Here is a 23,753-nt window from a genome sequence, read left to right on the forward strand (position 1 = left end):
ATTTATATGCCAACTAGTTCCGCAGATGACGAAGAGAGTGATGAAGTGTATGATGGGATAAAAGAAATTATTCAGATAGTGAAGGGAGGCGAAAATTTAATAGTCATGGGCGACTGGAATTCGATAGTAGGAGAAGGAAGAGAAGGAAACGTAGTAGGTGAATATGGAATGGGGGTAAGGAATGAAAGAGGATACCGCCTGGTACAGTTTTGCACAGAACAACGAAGTAAGAAGTGACTGAAGCAGTAAACGTTTATTTCGTAGATCTAACTCTTTCGTATCTCCGGCAACAAGAACTATGTCGTCAGCGAACTTTACTACTGGATGCCTTGCGTTCCCTTCACGATACGGATCTGTTGCCACAGCCGCGTGGTCTCTCATCTGTTGACTGCATACGGCGCTGCGCCGGGAACACAGACCACCAGGTGGGCGCTGTCTTCGCTCCGACCAACAGCAAACACTTGCTCTGGGAAGGCCTGGCAGGAAGGACACGCATCCCGACTGCACCAGCTGCGTTCTACTTGGCAGCGCTCCCGTGGAGAGGAGAAACAGAGAGAGCGTTGGCGGGAGGTTGGAGAGGGGGGGGGGGGGGGAGGAAACAGCAGCCCCGATATCGACGGCGGACCGCTACAAATAACGTGACCGCGTATATTTTATGGCTGTTGTTTGTTTGGGGGCGTCGTTTAATTTCCGGCGGAATGGAGCCAGCTACCCAGCGGTCTGCCGTGGGGCCACGGCGTAAACACCGTACAATGGCTCTGCAGTTTTATTATAGTTTCCGGCCGCCCAAAGGCCGATAACTCTACCACACTATTGCAAAATAGCCCGGAGGAACACAGAAGCCGCCTCAGAGCTCGATTTCTGAATACAGCCTTCTAGATAGCTTAATATACGACTTTATTTATGACGACGTTTCGGGCACTGGCATCATCAGGTCTAAAGCCACAATTTGTAAGCGATGTTCATTGTCCGATTTAGGAAAACCTATGTGTAAGCGGGGCGTCAGCAGAAATTAGCACTTGATATCGCACTTACAAACATATCCTCTTGAAGGTGACACTGAACATGGATTTACAAGTTCTATGTTTGATCTGACGATGACAGTAGCCGAAACGTCATTGTAAATAAATACACTGGTGTTTAAATTAAAACATACAGAAATTGTGCGAGACTGCGTTTATTTCGCAACAAAACAATATAAACAGTAAAGTAGAAACCGTGTAAAGAATACAGAAAATAAACAACTGCAGCATGGATAAGTGCAGACGAAAAAGTTCTTCGTTTTTTCAAAATTATCGGATTTCCACACACATTCCGACAACTGGATAATGTGCTCAGGATCTGGTGCGACCACCTCTGGCACCAATACAGGCCTGACAGATGGTTCAAATGGCTCTGAGCACTATGGGATTTAACATTTGAGGTGATCAGTCCCCTAGACATAGAACTAGTTAAACCTATCTAACCTAAGGACACCACACACATCCATGCACGAGGCAGGATTCGAACCTGCGACCGTAGCAGCAGCGCGGTGCCGGACTGAAGCGCCTAGATCCACTCGGCCACAGAGGCCGGCCAGGCCTGACAACGACGACACATTCAGTGAATGATGTCATCAATGTCATATTGAGGCAATAACGCCCATTCTTCCTACAGAGATGCTGGCAAGTCTTGGAGAGTGGTTGCTGAATGCTGAAGTTATGCAACCCGTCTCCCTAGTGCATCCAGACATGCTCTATGGAATTCAAGTAGGGAGAGGGAGCAGACCATGTCATGCATGCAATGCCTTCCTTTTCCAAGAAAACATCAACCATCCGTGCTCTACTACGTCGAGCATTAGTGTCCGTCAGTACGAAATCTGGGCCAACAACACTTCGCAACTACCGTACATGGGGTCCAAAGATGGCGTCACAATACCTGCAGCAGTTAAACCTTGCCTATTCTCCCATACAATTTCATGAAGAGGTGTTCAAATGGTCAACATACCCCTCCCCACACCATTAGGGATCTTCCTCGGCATCGATCTCTTTCTACAATGTTCGGGTCCCTACAGATAGGAAACCGTCGAGAATCACTCTCCAGGCAAATCGGGACCTATCTGTAAAAAGAACATTGGTCCACTGTTCCACCATCCAGGTGCCAAGTTGACGGCTCCATTCTAGATGTTTCTTTCTGTGATGACGCGTCAAAGGTACACATACAATAGGTCTCCGACAAAAAAGGCCACACTATCGAAGCTTCCTTTACACCGTTTGCCTAGATACAACACGTCCAATGTCAGATACAAGTTTCCGTGCGATAATAAAGCGATACCGTCGTGCCCTTACACCAAAATGACGGCCTTCTCTTTCTGGTGCCACTCGTGGTTGGCTCTGTGGTTATTTTCGGGATACAGTTTCGGTCTCAATAAACCATCGCCTCATCCGAGAAACACCAGAAAGATTCGCATTAAGCCATCGGGACATATCAGTTCGCGACTGTCCTGCTATCATTCTTCGTGTGGCCCTCCTCCGCAGTGTATCTGGTGGGCGTCTTCACTGTGCCATACTGCACAGTCTGTGGCTGTGTACACAGCAATTATGGATGTGGGACTACCCGGCAAACATTGCCCTCTTTGACAATTCTCCTGACGTCATCCTCCGCGTTGTTGTCTATTGACCGGAATGCCATCCTCTATGCAGAATACGATCGTACTGACATCTGCTGACAGTTCGTATTATTATATCCTGAATTAGATTAATTTTGGACACCAGTGTATACTGAGTGATGTACACGGTTTTATTCACAATGTCCACAGCGATCGCAGACCCTTTCAGGAAACGTATTTTCTTTTATTATTATTCTTACGCTCTAAGAAAAAGAAACGACACACCACGAAGGAATTATCCAGATGGGACACAAATCGGCAGACGTGATGTACATGCACAGATAAATAAATGATTACTATTTCAGAGAATTTTGATGATTTATTCAAGTGAAAGAGCGTCACAAATTGAGCAAGTCAGTAACATGTTGGTCCATCTCAGCCACTTATGCAATCAGTCTGAAACGCCCGCTAAATCACGCAAGGCTGATCAGGTGATTAGGTTTGTGGAGAGGGCCAAGAGAGTTGCAGTCGCATTCATTTCACAATTGTAATTTATTATCATTTAGTTCACGAATACACTTTTGAAAGAATTAAATTTGCTTCGCGGGTGAAGGCCTTCAAACAGATGCTTTAGAATAAGTTCAATTTTGAAAAGACGTGACACAGTTAAATTTAGGAATAAGATAAATCGTATACATATACGAGATCACCATGCGGAGCGGCTGAAGGCCGCCGGATTAAATATTCTGGGCAGAATCGGAGAGGAAAGGAATACGTGGAAAACACTGACAAGGAGAAGGGACAGGATGATAGGACATCTGCTAAGACATGAGGGAATGACTTCCATGGTACTAGAGAGAGAAGTAGAAGGCAAAAACTGTAGAGGAAGACAGAGATTTGAGTACATCCAGCAAATAATTGGGGAAGTAGGTTTTAAGTGCTACTTTGAGATGAAGAGGTTGGCACAGGACAGGAATTCGTGGCGCGCCGCATTAAACCAGTCAAGAGGCATGATTGAGAAGAAAGAGAGAGAAAAAACGAACCTGGTGAGGTCTGAGGAATTTGATGGCTCTACAACTTTTTTAAAATTTATCTGGGTAGCATGACCGTGGTATGATATGAGTGAGTGATTACTATTGTGTATTTGAAGTCACGGTAAGGCAGGTGTCAAGTAATCACGTATTGGTAATAGTTACTGTATTTCATACGTGTTTTGCATTTTCCTTGTAGATGATACAGTTGGTTGCATTTCTATGTAGATTGTCTTGTATTTGCCAATATCAATCTGGTATACAGTGAAGACTTACCTAGTAATGAATTCTATATAATTACTGTACGCCATTCTGCTTGTAATTACATTATTTTAGTGTATTTTTGTAAAATAATCTGGGGGTAGAAGGAAGATACATGATTTTGTTACAGTTTTGCAAATTCATTTACCATTAGGGAACAGGTTGTTATGTTATTTCCTTGCGCTTCGGTAAAGTTGTTGCCGGAAGGAGTTTTTCTTTATTTTCTGGCAGACTGAACTATGTGCCAGACCAAGACTCGGATCCGGTACCTTTGCCTTTCATGGGCAAGTACTCTACCAGCAGAGCTACTAAAGCACGACTAAGGACCCGTCCTCACAGCTTTGGTTCTCATGTTTTGGAGGTGTTGTGGCGGATGTAAAGCTGTGAGTACGAGTTGTGAGTAATTTTTGGGTAGCTTTGATGGTAGAGCACTTGCCCGCATAAGGCTAGAGTCTCGTTTTCGAGTCCTGTGGTGGCACACAGATTTAATCTGCCAGGATGTTTCATAACAGGTCGCACTTCCCCGCAGATTGAGAAACTGCAGAAACAATATAATTTAATCTGTATAACGTATGCATTTGTCTCCAGATAAGTTCCAGTGTATAATGAAAAAATGATATCATTGTGACGACACTGATTGTTTCAATTTATAGTGTTCTTTGGTTCTGAAGCTGAGTAATTCACTGACATATCGTAGCGCAGCACAAACCGCTAATAATAGAATTTTGGACAGGGTGCTGATTTATACTTCAGGTATTGCTGAAGAAGGGATTTTTCCTAATTCCACCACTAAGAGGGCGAAATAAGGCATGAAATGTTTTATGAAGATATGACGCTATTAAGGCAATTTTGAAGCTAAAAGCACGAAAATTGGTATTTGGTTTCTCGTTCAGAAACAAAAGTAAGATTGTCTTACAGCAATTTTGGAAATTCAACCCCTAATTGGGTAAAATAGTGAGGGAAAGTTTTTAAAAAATAGATCGTTATTAAAGAACTGTTACACCATTTTTAACGCTCCATCTACGAAAATTGGCATTTGACTTCTCATTTAGAAATAAGAATTAAGTGTTCCATTGTTTTCTTAGAATTTAACTAGATTTACTAACTTGTACGAAGGGGTAAAGTAAAGGATGACGAATTTTATGAAAATATCACTTTATGGAAGCATTTTTAAAGCTAAGTATATGATAATTTGTATTCCGATTTTCGGTTGCAAACAACGAAATATGTGTTAGTTTTCTTTGGAAATTCAACTTTTAATGGAGTCAAACAGGGGATGAAAACTTTTACGAAACAATTTCGTTACATCAAAACACTTTTTAAAGCTACATCTATGATAATTGGTTTTTGAATTCCAGTTTAAAGGCTCTCTCCCTTTCTTCTTTCCAAATCTCATTTTGTTTATTCCCTTTTCTTCTGTTCTCTCTACCCATTCTTTTGGTGTTTTCGTCAACACGCATTTGAGTAACCTAATAATGGAGACATTTCATCTCCCTGTCCCGCTCTATTTACTGTTTCAAAAACTTTCGGTGTTCGTTTTATTAATATTTTGCGTTTTTTCTGGATTGTTTCAGGGACCGAGACACAGGGCGAGCTCTCCTCCCGGTGGTTGCCTGCTGTGATGACGCACTGACTTTGCCGGCGCCGTAGACTAACTGCAGCGACTGAGCTGCTACTGTCGCTTAGGTGAGTCTGATTTCGGTGAGTGATGTCGTATATTCATGGCTTAATGACTTGTACGTTGTTACGCTTATGACTATTGGGAGACATCAAGAGCACTCCAAGGTAGGAAATCAGAGGCACATTGCAGAGAGGAGACAAAAGTGGCAGCGTTAGCTTACCGGAGATAAAGAGCAGCAGTAGAGCCGTCCAGATTGCAGACGCTCTGGGCAGCTGTCGCAGTGGAGAAGTCTCACTTCAGAGAATCACCTGGTAACTCCATCCACCGCCTAGATGCTATTATAGGCCCTCAAAGTATAAGATGGCCACGAAAAGGCACTTCTTACAAGGAAACCTCCCCATCGAACTCCCCTCAGATTTAGTTATAAGTTGGCACAGTGGATAGGCCTTGAAAAACTGAACACAGATCAATTGAGAAAACAGGAAGAAGTTGTGTGGAACTGTGAAAAAATAAGTAAAATATACAAACTGAGTAGTTCATGGGAAGATATGCAACATCAAAGAGACTGGGAACGCGGGAGCGCTGTGGTCTCTTGGTAACGTGAGCAGTTGCGGGACGAAAGGTCCTTGGTTCAACTCTTCCATCGAGTGAAAAGTTTAATTTTTTATTTTCAGTTTATGTGACAAACTCTTATGTTTCCATCACTTTTTTGGGAGTGATTATCACATCCACAGGAAAACCTAAATCGGGCAAGGTAGAAGAATCTTTTTACCCATTCGCCAAGTGTACAAGTTAGGTGGGTCGACAACATATTCCTGTCATGTGACGCACATGCCGTCACCAGTGTCGTATAGAATATATAAGATGTGTTTTCCTGTGGAGGAATCGGTTCACCTATGACCTTGCGATCAAATGTTTCCGGTTCCCATTGGAGAGGCACGTCCCTTCGTCTACTAATCGCACGGTTTTGCGATGCGGTCGCCAAACACAGACACTAAACTTACTACAGTGAACAGAGACGTCAATGAACGAACCGGCAGATAATAACTATGCAAAAATAAAGAAAGTAAAATTTTCACTCGGGGGAAGACTTGAACCAAGGACCTCTCGTTCTGCAGCTGCTCACGCTACCACGGGACCACGGCGCTCCTGAGCTCGCATGGTCCATGATGTTGCATATGTGGCTCATGGACTACTCAGTTTGTATATTTTGCTTATTTTTTCACAGTTCCACACAACTTCTTCCTGTTTTCTCAATTGATCTGTGTTCAGTTTATCAAGGCCTATCCACTGTGCCAACTTATAACTAAATTCGAGGGGGGTGCGATGGGAAGGTTCCCTTGTTAGCAGAGGCAGCAAGATTGATGGTTCAGATGGTTCAAATGGCTCTGAGCACTATGGGACTTAACATCTGATGTCATCAGTCCCCTAGAACTTAGAACTACTTAAACCTAACCAACCCAAGGACACCACACACATCCATTCCCGAGGCAGGATTCGAACCTGCGACCGCAGCAGTCGCGCGGTTCCAGACTCAAGCGCCTAGAAACGCTCGGCCACACTGGCCGGCAGCAAGCTTGATACTTGCTCCTCAGAATTGCAACGTCAGTGGGTTGGAGTGCTACTACAGTAGCCCCACCCAAAGAAGGGCGGAGGACGGAACCAACTGACGTAAAACACTGCTGTTAGCCGGTCGGTGTGGCCGAGTGGTTCTAGGCGCTTCATTCTGGAACCGCGCTACCGCTACGTTCGTAGGTTCGAATCCCGCCTCGGGAATGGATGTGCGTGATGTCCTTAGGTTCATTAGGTTTAAGTAGTTCTAAGTTCTAGGGGACTGATGACCTCAGATGTTAAGTCCCATAGTGCTCAGAGCCATTTGAACCATTTGAACACTGGGGTTGCTGGCCATAATAGGAGTGCCAGTGACGTCAAGCTTTCAGCTGAACGCTGTTGATACCAAACTTGGAGTCTGCTAATGTGAAGTCTAGAAGCATCCCTACCTACCGAGTAGGGGCGGAATCTGAATGTGTTTGGCCAAGGGCGCCCTGGAGTTGCAGAGAGACTTGTCAGATTAGCCGAAGCTGATTAAGTGCCGACTGGTTAGTGGGTCGACCGTAGGATGGGAGAAATAGTGCGCCGCCACGAGTCTTTAACACCCCATGTTTTTTTGTATTTGGTGGGGAGTTCTCAGTCATATCGCCGTGGCTCCGACTCCTTGTCTCTCGTGGGCAGCCTCCGTAAGCTCCGACGCGTCCGCTTTTCTCACTTGGAGTGCTGCTCGCAAGTGCTTATGTATCGTGCTCCTAGTGTTAGTTACTTCTGTTGGCACCCACCCCCTTGGATTCAGACACTGACTTCTGTTGTGCAACCAGTTGCCTCCTTTGCTTTTTCTAGTGTTTAGACTTAGCCTTCAGTGTAGCAGTTAGTCTGATTCCTAATAAACAGTGCTAATCAAACCCCTGAATTCCATAAGCGTCCTGCTGCAAGCGTCCAGTCGAGTCCCAGAATCCGCGCCTCTCCAAGAAGCCCTGCGACAGTGTTTGGCGCTGTTCCAAGTCATCCACCTGTCTTCCCTGGGAATTTGTCTTTCCGCGTTTGCTCCTCACCGCTCGGAAATTTGCAGGCTGACCTTAAACCTCCTGTCTTCCCTCTATCCTCTGTTAGGACACGACATTTAGTTCAGGTTAAGAGGACGTAGTTCAAGGGAGAAAATGAAGGTATCTACTTAATCTTTTACAGTAATGTACGAGGGTTGGAACTATAATAGTGGCAACTATTTATTTACATCTCGTACAAAAGAGATACGTATTTCAAAGTTTTGCTGACCTTCAAAGTAGTCACCAGCGTTGTGTATAACCCGTTGTCAGCGATGTTGAAGTCGTAGGATACTCTTAGCAGTTCCAGGTGTCTTGACACTTCGAGCGGCGCGGTCTATTGCCCGCCGAATTTGTAGCAGTTCTGAAGTGAATGGCGTCAAGTGTTTCCTTCAGTTTATAAATCGTGTTGAAATCACGATGGCTTGAGTCAGGTGAGTGCAGTAAGTGGTATAGCACTGTACGCGCTTGAGCATTTGTCTTTGAAAATGATGGTCAGGTCCTGCAGAAAGTGTCATCACTTCTGTTCCTAAGATGGTCGTAGGTTGTGTTCCAAAAAATGAACAGCATAGAGAAAGAAGTGATGACCATCATTTTGTAGGACAATGCTCAAGCACGTACAGTGCAAGCTGTTACTGATTTGTTTGACTGATGGTGCTGCTAAGTGCTGTACCACCTACTGCACTCCCCTGACTTAAGCCCTCGTGAGTTCAACTCGATTTCTCAACTGAAGCAAACACTTCACGGCATTCGCTTCAGAACTACTACAAATTCGTCGTGCAATAGACCGCGCAGCTCGAAGTGTCAACACAACGCACTGCTAAGAGTATCCTACGACTTCAACATCGCTAGCAACGGGTTATACACAGTGCTGGTGGCTACTTTGAAGGTCAGTAAAACTTTGAAACACATATCTATTTTGAACGAGCTATAAGTAAATAGTCGCCACTATTATAGTTGCAACCCTCGTATTTACAGGTGGATCTGTCATTTAAGCTCCTCCATATTTATCATTGTAAAAATCAGTTCATTTTTAGTCTGAAGAGAGATACAATAAGTGCGATAGTACAGAAGAGCTAACTTATCTTCACACTAAGACAAGACTACACGTTCACAGGGAAAAGAATAAGAACTATCGTATGAAACTGTACATTATTAATGACTGCGCCCCGTACTGGATTAGCCACGTAGCAAGAGTTATCAAATTTTACCGTTACCGTGCAATAGGATATCTACCGCCCGAGTGTAAAAAATCTGTGATATTAAATATGACAGTTAATCTGTCTGCTGTCTAAAGGAAAGGCGGTGGTGTCCAAATCTACAATGAGTATTAACAACTTTAGCTCATTTCTAAAAGTGAGTGATGGGCACACCCTACAGTATGTGTCGTAAGTCGACAATATATATTAAAAAAAATAAAAATAAAAACAGGCAAATTCCCTAATCTTGTCCGAACTGGTAAAACCTGATCAATTAGCGCAGGCTTCTGATTATTAGCAATAAGGAAGTAATAGATTGATACTGCATTTATTTTTGTAGGTCTGTTATTACAGTCGTCATTCCTTCCGTAGCGAATTTCCGTTTCTTTCAATACTTTCGATACAAGCCTCTAGAGTGACCGTTCCTACCTTGTTGGTAGACAATATTGTTGTATAACGTGTTATTGTTTCACGTCTCTTGAGTTTGCCAGTTGTTGTGGGCTAATGGGATACAACACTGCTGTTTAGCAACAGTAGGAGATATTAAGACAATCAAATATAATTTTATCTTACCATTGCGAAATTGTACTACAGAAAAACAAGAAACGCTGGAGAATTAAGGTAAGCTTATTTGTTTCGTTATATACGCTACTAGGTTTCCTTTAAGTTCAAATTGTTCAAGTGGCTCTGAGCACTATGGGACTTAACATCTGTGGTCATCAGTACCCTAGAGCTCAGAACTACTTAAACCTAACTAACCTAAGGACATCACACACATCCATGCCCGAGGCAGGATTCGAACCTGCGACCGTAGCAGTCGCGCGGTTCCGGACTGCGCGCCTAGAATCGCTAGACCACCGCGGCCGGCTCCTTTATGTAGGTTCCATGTGCAACATATATAACAGTGTAGGTATCAAGTATTGGTGTTTAATCTGATAGTAAAATGTTGTCGTAATAATTCATTTACTTCCAAAGACAGTAAAGATTTATTTTCCTTTGGGACATCAGGGGAGGGCTTGACTTTTTCAGACCACTCATAGAGTGGTGTGGGTTTGGCTGTCGAGAGGCACAAAACCATTAAAAATAAAGCTGTGTGAATCCAGCAGCTACGTAGCATAGTGGCTAAAGCTCTATGCTCGTAATATAAAGATTTGGTATCCATTAATTACAAAACGATAATTTTTTTAAATCCGTACGATAGCAATTGTGGTTTTATTTTCATACGTACAATTTGGTTTTAAGTACAAATCTTTTGTTTAATTTGTTTTAATAATGTTGAATACCTTATCTCATTCTATGAACTAACCTTATTATTTTAAATAGTTTAATGAATCGAATATGTATTAAAAATATGACTGCAGTAACATAGCTTTTATATTTTCCCGCAGTGCGAAAAGAATTAATGTTTTAAATGTCTGTTTGACCATACTCATCTAGGAAATGTACTTACCCTTTTTGGGACAAAAGTAAAGTGGTGTTTTCTTTTACATCCTAAACTTTTAGGCCTGAAACAAACCGAAGACAAGAGTTCTCTATGGGCCACGTGCTGACTAATTGTGGCACTGGCTGTGCAATTTTGATTTCGCTTCTCTAACGGTGTGGTACGGCACATCGTCGCGGAGATATCAACAGTTGCTACGGACATGTTACTGCAAATGAAAAACAGCACATTACTGTCTCTCGTACAACATGGTTTCCTATTACGCTGGCCGTCGTTTGGTAAACGCTTCTGTAACTACCATCGGACGTTAACAGAGGTAGCTACAATCGGTGAGGAGCAAATCTTGGAGAGATTTTCTAGAGAAATTTCTACAATGTTCTTGTAATGGAATGAAAATGAAGTGCCCCACATCACACACAGGTTTTGCTAAGTATGAAACACTTTCTTCTAAAAGAATTAAGATTTACCCATGTTTAACCTACAGCAAAATTGATAACAGAATAGAAATTCGTTGCTCACGTTTCTTTGCGATAACTGTTCTCTCCAAGTTTCTCCCCGAAATTACACAGTACGTATTAGTTTAATCGTCCTCCTCCCTAAATTTGAAGTTTGCTACCACAGTCTGACTCACACAGTCACGTCACTCCTCCTTATTGTTGTTATGCAGTGCGACAGTAGCGCTCCTAGTGGACAGGAAGGTACACTTCTCTATACAGCATCGGATGACTGCGAATAATGTTGTTTGTATTGATTTCTAGCATGGTTTTTACTACAGGTATGTAGTGCCATGAAAACCAGCAATTTAAAAAAATACACCACATTAATTGTCTTTAGTTTCCTAAGGACCCTGGGAAGTATGAAGCGCCACATTGCGAGCAGTTTATTTACGATTATTTTGTAACATACAGGTATTTGATGAAGAATGACATTTACTTTTTTGGACCGATGACCTCGCTGCTTGGTCCCCTCCCCCAACTTAACCAACCAACCGCTTACTTTTTAAGACGGAAAATGACTACTAAACAGCAGAAGACCGGACATTTCGGAGAAGGACGTATCTGCTCAACGACGTGACGTTTTCTTTCATCACGCTTCCATTGAAATCAATGAATGTGCACCATGGGAAACTCATGTGGTATGCGAAATCTACATCATTCAAAGTACAAAATAATCCACCACAGCTTCAGCTGAAGGGAAAACCACATACACGTGATAGTAAAACGTCAAGTGCAATAAAACGTTTTCCCAACACGATAGAAATAAATTCGACAATTGTTGCTACATCAGAGCCATAACAGCAAGAATCTTCTACACATGCACGTTTGAAGCAACAATAATTACATTTACAGAAGTATTCGTGTATCAGAAAGTCAAGTGAAATGTAACAACTTGTGAATCAATAGACTTATTAGAAAACTCCTGCATGTCAAGGCAAACTCCTATCGTAATAAGAACGGACAAGAGAAATACACTCCTGGAAATGGAAAAAAGAACACATTGACACCGGTGTGTCAGACCCACCATACTTGCTCCGGACACTGCGAGAGGGCTGTACAAGCAATGATCACACGCACGGCACAGCGGACACACCAGGAACCGCGGTGTTGGCCGTCGAATGGCGCTAGCTGCGCAGCATTTGTGCACCGCCGCCGTCAGTGTCAGCCAGTTTGCCGTGGCATACGGAGCTCCATCGCCGTCTTTAACACTGGTAGCATGCCGCGACAGCGTGGACGTGAACCGTATGTGCAGTTGACGGACTTTGAGCGAGGGCGTACAGTGGGCATGCGGGAGGCCGGGTGGACGTACCGCCGAATTGCTCGACACGTGGGGCGTGAGGTCTCCACAGTACATCGATGTTGACGCCAGTGGTCGACGGAACGTGCGCGTGCCCGTCGACCTGGGACCGGACCACAGCGACGCACGGATGCACGCCAAGACCGTAGGATCCTACGCAGTGCCGTAGGGGACCGCACCGCCACTTCCCAGCAAATTAGGGACACTGTTGCTCCTGGGGTATCGGCGAGGACCATTCGCAACCGTCTCCATGAAGCTGGGCTACGGTCCCGCACACCGTTAGGCCGTCTTCCGCTCACGCCCCAACATCGTGCAGCCCGCCTCCAGTGGTGTCGCGACAGGCGTGAATGGAGGGACGATTGGAGACGTGTCGTCTTCAGCGATGATAGTCGCTTCTGCCTTGGTGCCAATGATGGTCGTATGCGTGTTTGGCGCCGTGCAGGTGAGCGCCACAATCAGGACTGCATACGACCGAGGCACACAGGGCCAACACCCGGCATCATGGTGTGGGGAGCGATCTCCTACACTGGCCGTACACCACTGGTGATCGTCGAGGGGACACTGAATAGTGCACGGTACATCCAAACCGTCATCGAACCCATCGTTCTACGATTCCTAGACCGGCAATGGAACTTGCTGTTCCAACAGGACAATGCACGTCCGCATGTATTCCGTGCCACCCTACGTGCTCTAGAAGGTGTACGTCAACTACCCTGGCCAGCAAGATCTCCGGATCTGTCCCCCATTGAGCATGTTTTGGACTGGATGAAGCGTCGTCTCACGCGGTCTGCACGTCCAGCACGAACGCTGGTCCAACTGAGGCGCCAGGTGGAAATGGCATGGCAAGCCGTTCCACAGGACTACATCCAGCATCTCTACGATCGTCTCCATGGGAGAATAGCAGCCTGCATTGCTGCGAAAGGTGGATATACACTGTACTAGTGCCGACATTGTGCATGCTCTGTTGCCTGTGTCTATGTGCCTGTGGTTCTGTCAGTGTGATCATGTGATGTATCTGACCCCAGGAATGTGTCAATAAAGTTTCCCCTTCCTGGGACAATGAATTCACGGTGTTCTTATTTCAATTTCCAGGAGTGTATATCAAGTCTCTGTAAGTTCAACATCATACAGAATTCTTGAGGGACTTAATGTGTTCAGTACGAAATGTCAAATGAAAAACCCGTTTGACTGTCTATATTTCATATTTTGTTTTACTTATACGATCAGATTCGGCCTGAAGGTGGCGTAGTCAAACGCCGAAACTGGTCGCGTAAGTGAAACAAAATTTGAAATACACACGGCTGAACGTGCTTCTGATTTTACATATTACATAAATATATGCTTATCGTGCGTAACATACGTAATTCTACAAACTTTCCCGGCGATCTGTTGACATGCAACACCTGAAGATGTCCTGATATACGTGTTTATATTCTCTTGGTTTCAGAGGAGTAAGCTGCAATTATAAGCTTATTCGAAAGTACGTCTTCATGAATAATTCGTATATTATGCCACTGAATCACAGGCATTCAGTTGTTTCTAAATTTATTTCACAATAATTAATGTCTCATGATGATTTAAGAATGCCTGCAACGCAAACCTATAGTATTTATTTCGTTAATTAAGTTGAAAAATAATTTAAAACTAATATTAATCTGACGCCTACCTTTCTCGCTGCTAGTTGTCATAACAGCACAAAATATCAAAACATCAGAAGTGAAGGGCCTGTGTTACGACACATTAACAGAGAACGGCAGCAGCGCTCCAAGTGGCGTGGCAGTGAACTCTGAATACGAATAATAAGGCGCGGATATCTGCATTATTGCTTTTCGAAATACTATTACTACATGTTAATATTTTTCATTTATACTTTACATTTGAGTCTGCTAATCTGGTGGTGAGGAGCGTCTACTTTTAAAACTTAATATTACAATTTCGACGGTGTGACTGTTATCAAGTGGAAGTTATGTTCCTAATTACCACCATATTATGCGTATTGCAGTCTTTGAGTTGTAACGTAAGTATTTTGCTCGTATTGTGCTTAATGATTCCTCTCATCTGTAATACTGGGTGGATTAAATGATTCATAAACTGTTTTGCTTCGTAAGGAATGGAAACTGGTTTTAGTCAAGTGGTATTCTATGGACTCATGACTATTTGTCACAGCTTACAAATCCTTTTGTCAAGTATTCACTGTAAGTATGTTGCACGTATCCTACGTTATTTTTGTTACCATCCTTTTTTGTACTCTCGCAATTAATGGAGACCACCGGAATTTTGATTGACTACTGCTAAAATGTACTATTCGTAGTACCTGGTAGTAACATGAGGAAACCTTTGCTTAAGTACTGTCGTCTTTTTAGCTTTGGCAAGAAAGAATGCACTAGTCACCAAGACTACAAAATCTACGTCCGTACTCTGCAAGACACTGCATGTCATTCAGTGACAGGAAGCAACACCATTTAAAGCTGAATGACACACTCATTTCGTGGAAAGATATAACTATGGTACCGGCCGCTATCGGGGCGGTCGCACTTTCAAATACGTGCGCAGTCAGTTACGTCGCCGCGCTTCCTACAACCGCCACCACAGCACGTGGGCGCTGCCTGGACGATTACGCAGCCGCCAATGAGATGCAAGCATCCCCTCTCCGGAGCTCTAGCGGCGGCTGTACTTACGTTCGAACATTCATGCACGAAGCCCCTTTTGTGCGTTTGACACTTGGATAACATTTACATACTTTCATAGTGACCAGGACTCGATATCTTGTGAACAGACATTGTATGAAAGAGTGACAGATTTAGAAATATTTTGTATCTTCATGTATGTCCACATTCAGATCTACCGTTAGCAACTGACGCTGTCAGCACTTAAAAAAAATACGTATTGTTTTTAATATTTGATATTAGATGTAGGGTAAATTTATATCTGAGTCCCATGCTCACGAACAGGCTCTGTTCTTCGCTCCTGTATCCGCTAAAGAACGACACACTATGCAAGGAAAACATAACAGTAAAAAAGCATCCATACTTGTTTCAATTTTGTATGACAAAAATTTCCTCTCAAAAGTTACTAAAATCAAACACAACAACACAGTTATCAAACCGCCAATTACACATGCCAGTGAAACACTCTCATTGACTTGGAAACTAGATTTACAAGAAATTAAGAAAGTTGAGAGAAAGAGAATTAGAAAAATAGACAGAAGATGGAAATAAACTGCAAACCATCCAAACATCGAAATTTACATAAGGAGACGAAATAATGGCTCTGAGCACTATGGGAATTAACATCTGAGGTCATCAGTCTCCTAGAACATAGAACCACTTAAACCTAACTAACCTTAGTACATTGCACACATCCATGCCCGAGGCAGGATTCGAACCTGCGACGTAGCGGTCGCACGTTTCCAAACTGAAGCGCCTAGAACCGCTTGGCCGGCTAGGAAAGAGACATTTAAGATCCATGGACACCTAGACAGATTACCTAGAAACGCACTAACTATTGAACTATGTGACATCACTTAGAGCATTAATACCTGGCTCACTGAAGTTAAGAAGGATCTGATAAAAACAGAACTTGACGTAAGAAACACATCAGACAGGTATAGATTCAGGAGTAAAATTAGCAAGTGGATGTTTACTCCAGAGACAGAACCATAACTGTATTGACCAAAGTGGACTGAAGAATGATAGGAAACCTTCGGGAAAAAAATTAAGAAATACTGCTAAAATAAGAAAGACCCTCAAGAAAGATTGCAAACCACCTACTTATTGTCCAATGGGGACATTCGCTAGTAAAAATTATAATAATAATAATAGTAAATAATAATAATAAAGATAAATACCAACACAGTTATAATGGGTTAACTTGGACAAGCATGGAAAACGGATGCAAACAAAACTAATGTAGAATACGAACAATAACTAACGTGGCATTGAAATTAAGCGGTTCAGACTCAGATTCGTAAGGAATAACAGATACACATAAGTCTGCAGAACACCATGCATCGGAAGCAGCTTCGGCTCTATATGAAACAGAAGCAAATTTGCAATTGTTTACCTACCCAGAATTATGGCTGCGGAAGAACGCTATCAAATTACAAGTAACATATTTCCAGCGCAATTCAAAGAGCGTGGTACGCATGAGAAGTCGTAATAACAAGTGTACTACGATGAAACCAATGTCTGTTAACTATGGATCGGAAGCGAACATGGAAGACTAAAACATTTAGCCAGTAAGAAAGCAAGATGATGGACCGATATACTTGCAGCGCTCCAAGTGGCGTGACAGCGAACCAAGGACGTATTAACAGACGACACTGTATGAGTTTCACTCTCGTGCACAACAGCATCTCGCGACTGTAGGGTTTAAAATATCGTTTTCTACTGACCCTATGTAAAAACTAAAATTAAAACTTAAAAAACGAAACCACATCGCCAATCATTTAAAATAATCCTGCTTTTAATGATGTACCTAGTAGCGAAACCGGTTACCAGCATAATAATTGCTATGGAGCTAACGTGGAACGAGTATCAGCTGACAATCATCAACAAACCCGGAAATCAATGTGCTTCTGTTAAACGAGGCGAACAATTGACATATACGTCCCTGTCCAGAACAGAACACGAACAGCGCGCATTAACTGGCTCGAGAGAAACGAGCAAACGGTCGATTTCACTCGCTCAGTTCAGGGTGGGCATTCACGTGCAACAGTGCAAATATTGTGGAGAGTTGTGCGTATCGAGGGCGGCGAACTTTTGGCCAGCGACCACAAAATGCAGGTCGTTCTGTTCAACCGACTGCAATAAGCGCGCTCACAGGCGACATGTATGGTTACAAAGCCGTCCTGGTCGAAACTGCACCCTCGATGCGTTTTCCGAGCTGTCGGTAGTAACTATGACGCTATTAGTACTGATATCAGTCTGCGCTATTCATCAGCCTCAACAGCACGAATTTATCGGCAAAAGAGTGAGTAAGTGAAGTGCTTACAGCCTGCATGTGTGCGGTAAAGCGTCGCATCCGCTAATGTACAGGCGTAATGTACAGGCCAAAACGATTCGTCCCATTTGCGGTGGCAAAATTACAAAAAATAAATAAATAAGAAATAAACTCATTGAAGACTGCAAGCTGGACGTCGGATCTAAAATAGAAATCCTCTACGAAATTATCAGCATAAAACTCTTGACTGGGATCCTGGAATACGCAACTGATTGCCGCTGATAATTTTCCGCCGTGTCGGGCGTTTCCCAACTCCAAAGACTACTAAAACGTAAAACAAAGCATAACCAGGTGTCTGTTATTTCACGCAGCAACCAATAAATAAAAATTGCACACTATTTAATTACTGTGGAAAAAGATAAAATATTTTCAGTCCAGCTCACTCTACAAAGAAAACGACTGACTATTAGATTAAAAATAAATTATACCGTGACGTGACAAAAGTCATGGGATAACACGAATATACATGGCGGTAGTATCGCGTACACAACGTATAAAAGGGCAGTCCATTGGCGGAGGTATCGCTTGAACTCAGGTGATTCACGGGAAAATGCTTCCGGCATGGTTATGGCGGTATGACGGGTATTAACAGACTTTGAACACGGAATGGTAGTAGGAGCTAGACACATGGGACATGCCATTTCTGAAATTGTTGGGAAATTCAGTTATCCAGGACCCACAATCTCGAGGGTGTGTCGCAACTACAAAATTTAAGGCAGTGGGTCTCACCACGTACAACGCAGTGGGCGACATCCTTCACTTAACAACGGATAGCAGCGACGTTTGGGTAGAGTTGTCAGTGCTAACAGACAAGCAACACTGTGTGAAATAACAGCAGACATCAATGTGGTACCTACAATGAACGTATCCGCTAGGACGGTGAAGCGAAATGTGGCGTTAAGTTAGACTACTGGGAAAACGCTGTCTGATAAAATGAGCCCCGACTTCAGTTGGTAGGAGATGACAGTAAGCGTCGAGTTTGGCAAACCCCACGAAGCTATGGATATAAGCTGTCAACAAGAGATTGTACAAGCTGGTCGTGACTCTATAATGGTGTGGGCTATGTTTACACGGAACGGACTCAGTGCTGAGGTCCAAATGGACCGATTATTGAGGGTAAATTGTTATGTTCGGCTACTTGGTGTCAATCTTCAGCCATTCACGGACATTTGTTTCCCAAACAACGACTTTATACGGATGACAATGCGGCGGCGGCGATTGGTTTCAAGAACCTCCTGGACAGTTCGAGCGAATGATATGGCCATCTGTATCACCCCACATGATTCTCATCGAACATTTATGGGACATAGTCGAAAGGTCAGTTTGCGCAAAAGATCCTGCACCGGCAACACTTTAGCAATTATGAACGGTTATAGAGGCAGCATGGCTTATTATTACTGCGGGCACTTCCAACGACTTGTCCAGGCCATGCAATGTCGAGCTCTTGCACTTCGCTGGCAAAAGAGTTCCGGCACGATATTCTTTACAGGAAGTTACAGCCACTGCGTCTCATCGTTCTAATTTCCAAACAGTTTATCGTAGATAGTGAATACAGGCCAAAGTAATGAATTAAAATTTGTACGAAGAGAAATTTTAATTCATTGATTCGGCCTTTTTTTGTTATCATAGATAAAGCTGAGACTCCATACATCTTAGATACATATAATTTCATTTTATTCTGAACAGTTCTTTACTCAGCGTTATTAATCATTACAGTATTCTAATCGGACACAAATACACACACGTCGTACACAATGCTTCAAAGTTTCCCACCAATAATCAGACGCACGTGCCAGTGGTACAGAATCATTCCAGCTAAGATTTAAATGACGACGCTATTACAGTCCAGGGGCAGCAATGGAGTCACCACTTTGTAAAGGACCCTCACAGCCACATTACAATCAGGCGCTCAATGTCAGCAGATGCCGTACCTACTGGGAAGACGATACAAACATTCAATGTTGCCAATAACACCTTTCCACGTATAGAGACTAACTGAAACAACCCTGAATATTGGTGGTGTATAAGCAATCTAACGCATTAGAGCACTCAAATTAATACCGAATGGGGCCACCGAATAGATTTATTCAAAAGTAATCACCAGAAGCGTACGACAGTTGCAGTAATGGGAAAGGAGGCAAACGAGTCCCGTTTCGTAGAATGCAATCACCCCCTGACGGATATGCAACTACGCCCACTCTTGCACTTCCTCGTCCGACTGAAACCGACGTCCGCGCATGTTATTCTTCAGATAGTTAAACATGAAAGAATCATACGATTAAAGACCCAGGCTGGTCCCCAATAATAGCTGAATACTTGTGTCGATCAGCTGTGCATTCCAGACTGACGAGATCACTCAGGGAATGCCACGAACACATTCCGCAGATCATAACGCTCGCTCCTCTGGCCTGGAACCTTTCGGCGGTTGTTACAGGATGTCTGCTTGCAGTCCGATAGAGCAGAGCGCGTGATTCGTCTGAAAAGGCCACCTGTTGCCTCAGTAGAGGTCCAATTGCAGTACTGGTGAGTAAATTCCAGCCTCTGCGACGATGAATAGTAGTCCGCATGAGTGCACGAACCAGGTATCTGCTGAAGAGGGCTGTTAGTATGCTCTTGGTTCATCTAGACGGTCAGTTGCTCAACAGCTGCACATCTGTTCGCTCGCAGATATCTTCACGACCGTCGTTCTCCACTCTCATTTATGGCCCATGGTAGACTGCAGTTGCCTCGGCAGCGGTTTTGGATAGCGCCGTTTTGCTTTCATCTTTATCTACATGGCAAGACACTCTTAGGTATGTGGCAGAGGGTTCATAGAAGAACCTTCACACTAATTCTCTATTACTCCATTCGCCAACAGGGTGTGGAGAAAAACGAAAATGCCGTGTGGCTAGCGCCTCCCGTCGAGTAGACCGTTCCCCTGGTGCAAGTCTTTCAAGTTGACGCCATTTCGGCAACTTGCGTGTCGATGGGGTTAAAATGAAGATGATAAGGACCACACAACACCCAGTCCCTGAGCGGAGAAAATGTCCGACCCAGCTGGGAATCGAACGCGGGCCGTTAAGCATGAAATTCCGTCGCGCTTACCACTAAGCTACCAGGGGCGGAACGCGGAGAAAAAAATACTATATCTCTCCGTGCAAGCTCTGATTCCAGTTATTATAGACCGAAGCGCCAAATAAGCTGGTATAGATATGCGTATTCAAACACAGAGGTATGTAAACAGGCAGACAAGACAACAAGTGTCTGGCGCAGTTGTTAGTTCGGTTGCTGCTGCTACAATGGCAGGTTGACAAGATTTAAGTGACTTTCAACGTGGTGGTGAAGTCGGCTCACGAGTCATGGATGCAGGTGACCAGACAGGTAGCGGATGAAGTGAGTATTTTCTCATACGGCCATTTACGAGTGTACCGTGAATATCACAAATCCGGTAACACATCAAATCTCTAACTGCGCTGCGGCCAGAAAAAATATCCTGCTACATTGTGTCCAACGTCGACTGAACAGAATCGTTCAACGTGATTGAAGTGCAACCCTTCCGAAAATTGATTCAGATTTCAATGCTGGGCCATCAACAAATGTCAACGTGTGAACCGTTCAACGCATCTTCGTCGATATGGGCTTTCGGAGCCGAATGCCCACTCGTGTGCACTAGATGACAGCACGACACAAAGCTTTACGCCTCGCCTGCGCCTGTCAACACCAACAATGGATTGTTGATGACTGGAAATATGTTGCCTGATTGGACGAGTCTCTTCCAAGTTGTATCGAGTGGATAGACGTGTATGGAAATAGAGACAAGCTCGTGAAACCACAGACCCTGCATGTCAGCAGGGGACTGGTCAAGGTAATGGAGGCTCTGAATGGCGTGGAGCGTGTGCAGTTGGAGCGATATGCGGCCTCTGATGGGCCTAGATACGACTCTGGCATGTGAAACGTAAGTGAGCATCCTCTCTGATCACCTGCATTCATTCATGTTCACTCTGCATTCGAAGGACTTGGACAATTTCAGAAGGACCGTGGGACACATCACACGACCAGAATTGCTACAGAGTGGCTGCAGAAAGACTCTTCTGAATTTAGACAGTTTGGCTGGCCACAAACCCCCCTAACGTGAACATTATTGAGCATTTCTGTAATGCCTTGAAACCTTCTGTTCAGAAGAGATTTCCACCCTCTCGTACTGTTACGGATTTATAGATAGCCCTGCAGGATTCATGGTGTCACTACCCTCCAGCACAACTTCAGACATAAGTCGATTCCTTGCCACGTCATGTTGCGGCACTTCTGCGTGTTCGCGGCGTCCCTGCACGATATTAGGTAGGTGTACCAGCTTCTTTAGTTCTTCAGTGTATTATGATGGCTGGCCGCGGTGGTTTCGCGGTTCTAGGCGCTCAGTCCGGAACCGCGCGACTGCTACGGTCGCAGGTTCGAATCCTGCCTCGGGCATGCATGTGTGTGATGTCCTTAGGTTAGTTAGGTTTAAGTAGTTCTAAGTTCTAGGAGACTGATGACCACAGATGTTAAGTCCCATAGTTCTCAGAGCCATTTGAACCATTTTTTTGTATTATGATGATCGTTTCTTCCTATGTAGGTTGGCGTCTAAGGAATATTTTCACATTTGGATTAGAAAGATGGTAACTGACATTTCGTGAGAAAATACTGCCGCAACAAAGCGTACCGCAACCATAAACATCTCTGTTTTAATTATCTCCACCCAAAATCCTGTGCCATATCCATGACACTCTCACCTGTTTCTCGATATTATAAAATGTGCTCCCCTTGTTTGTTCTTTCTAGATGTACTCCGTTAATGCTATCTGCTAAGGACCCCACGCTGCGTCAGCAGTACTCCTAAGGAGGACGGACAGTAAAAGGTAGGCAGCCTCTTTAGTAGATCTGTTGCATCTTCTAAGTGTTCTGCCAATAAAACCCGGCCTTGCACCGTATACTTCAACTATGGGGACGTCAGAACAGCCTGCAAACGTAGTCGTTTCGGGAATGCTTCCACCCTTGGCACGAAATCCAATAATAATGCCCTTCAGGAAATAAGACGAATCACTCCGGTTCCGCAATAGGACAACGACTGCACTGTTTTCCGCATCCCTCAGACAAGCTTTACATACCCTCTCCAGCTAGTGCTTCAACCTGCCGGCTGCGAGTGGTTATTGGGCGTTGACGTCGAGGATAGGCGGTGGTCGCTTTAATGTGACTGGACCACGAGTAACGGCCATGACAGCAGCAGCGCGGCTATCTCGCCAAACCGGGCGGCCTCCTCTGTTCATGGCACATCGTTCGACCACTGATACTCGCGCAAGTGATGTCCAAGCGCGAAGCACTCGAGCAAATGTGAGCCAGCAAAACGCACAATTTGGAGACCTCTGTACTCTGCCAGATAGAATAGATGATCTGCCTCCATTGCTGCTGGTCGTCATCTTGTCTATACCGCAATCAACAGCTCAGAACTCCGCTCGCAGCGAACCTCTTCGACGTAGTTCGGAGTAGAGAGATATCACCATCTCCGCCACACTGTGCAGAAACAATCTCCAGCCAGTCCTCGTGGGTCCACAGAACTGCCAACCTAGATACCACAACCGAAAAACGTGCCAACCTTGGCACAGCAATGTTTCGTCCCGTAGCAGATCAAAGTTTTCGGTATGTTCTTGCAGCCGTTGAGAAAGCTAAATCTTCTATATACGCCATCATTTATGTAACCATCTCTTCCGCAAAAAATAATATTCCGTTGGTCTTTTCTAGTGAAACGTAGCCAAACAGAGGACCTTTATGACAGTGTCTTTCGTTTCCGACTATGGTATTTGGCTGCTGTGTTCTGCACGCTCATTTCGCCAGAAATTCTGGTGGCAAGAAAAGCTTTTAATAGGTTTTTTAAATTTACTATCTCAGCATCCGGTGTTGCCACAGTATTTATTTACTAGAATCTTCTCTTAGTGCATGACCTCCCTCATCCTCTCTCCGTCCATCTCCTCCTCCCCTTCTCTACGCGTATATCCAGCTCGCCCCTGTCACTGTCCGTCTCCTCCATCTAACTTTCTCTCTCCATTTGCTTCTCTCCCTCTTTTTACGCACATTCTCCTCCTCTCTGCCCATTTCGTCCTACTCCCTCTCTATCTCCTCCTCTTTCCTTTCTCCGTCCACCCCTCTCTGTCTGTCCATCTCCTCACACTCTTCTATTTCCCGGTCATCACGCCCACCAGAATAAGAGGATGC

General features: G+C 44.1%; 1 protein-coding gene across 4 annotated transcripts in view; it reads left to right on the forward strand.

Annotated features, from left to right (window-relative positions):
- Positions 1 to 23,753, forward strand: part of LOC126424852 (connectin-like) — a 746,266-nt gene that overhangs the window by 612,651 nt on the left and 109,862 nt on the right. For all 4 annotated transcript variants that reach the window (XM_050087662.1, XM_050087663.1, XM_050087661.1 and 1 more), the window contains one exon: positions 5,454 to 5,565. The gene's annotated coding sequence lies outside the window, so the exon portion shown is untranslated. The remainder of the gene's footprint in view (positions 1 to 5,453; positions 5,566 to 23,753) is intronic.

Source organism: Schistocerca serialis, chromosome 10, assembly GCF_023864345.2.
Source record: "Schistocerca serialis cubense isolate TAMUIC-IGC-003099 chromosome 10, iqSchSeri2.2, whole genome shotgun sequence".
In the NCBI taxonomy this organism is placed as follows: domain Eukaryota; kingdom Metazoa; phylum Arthropoda; class Insecta; order Orthoptera; family Acrididae; genus Schistocerca; species Schistocerca serialis.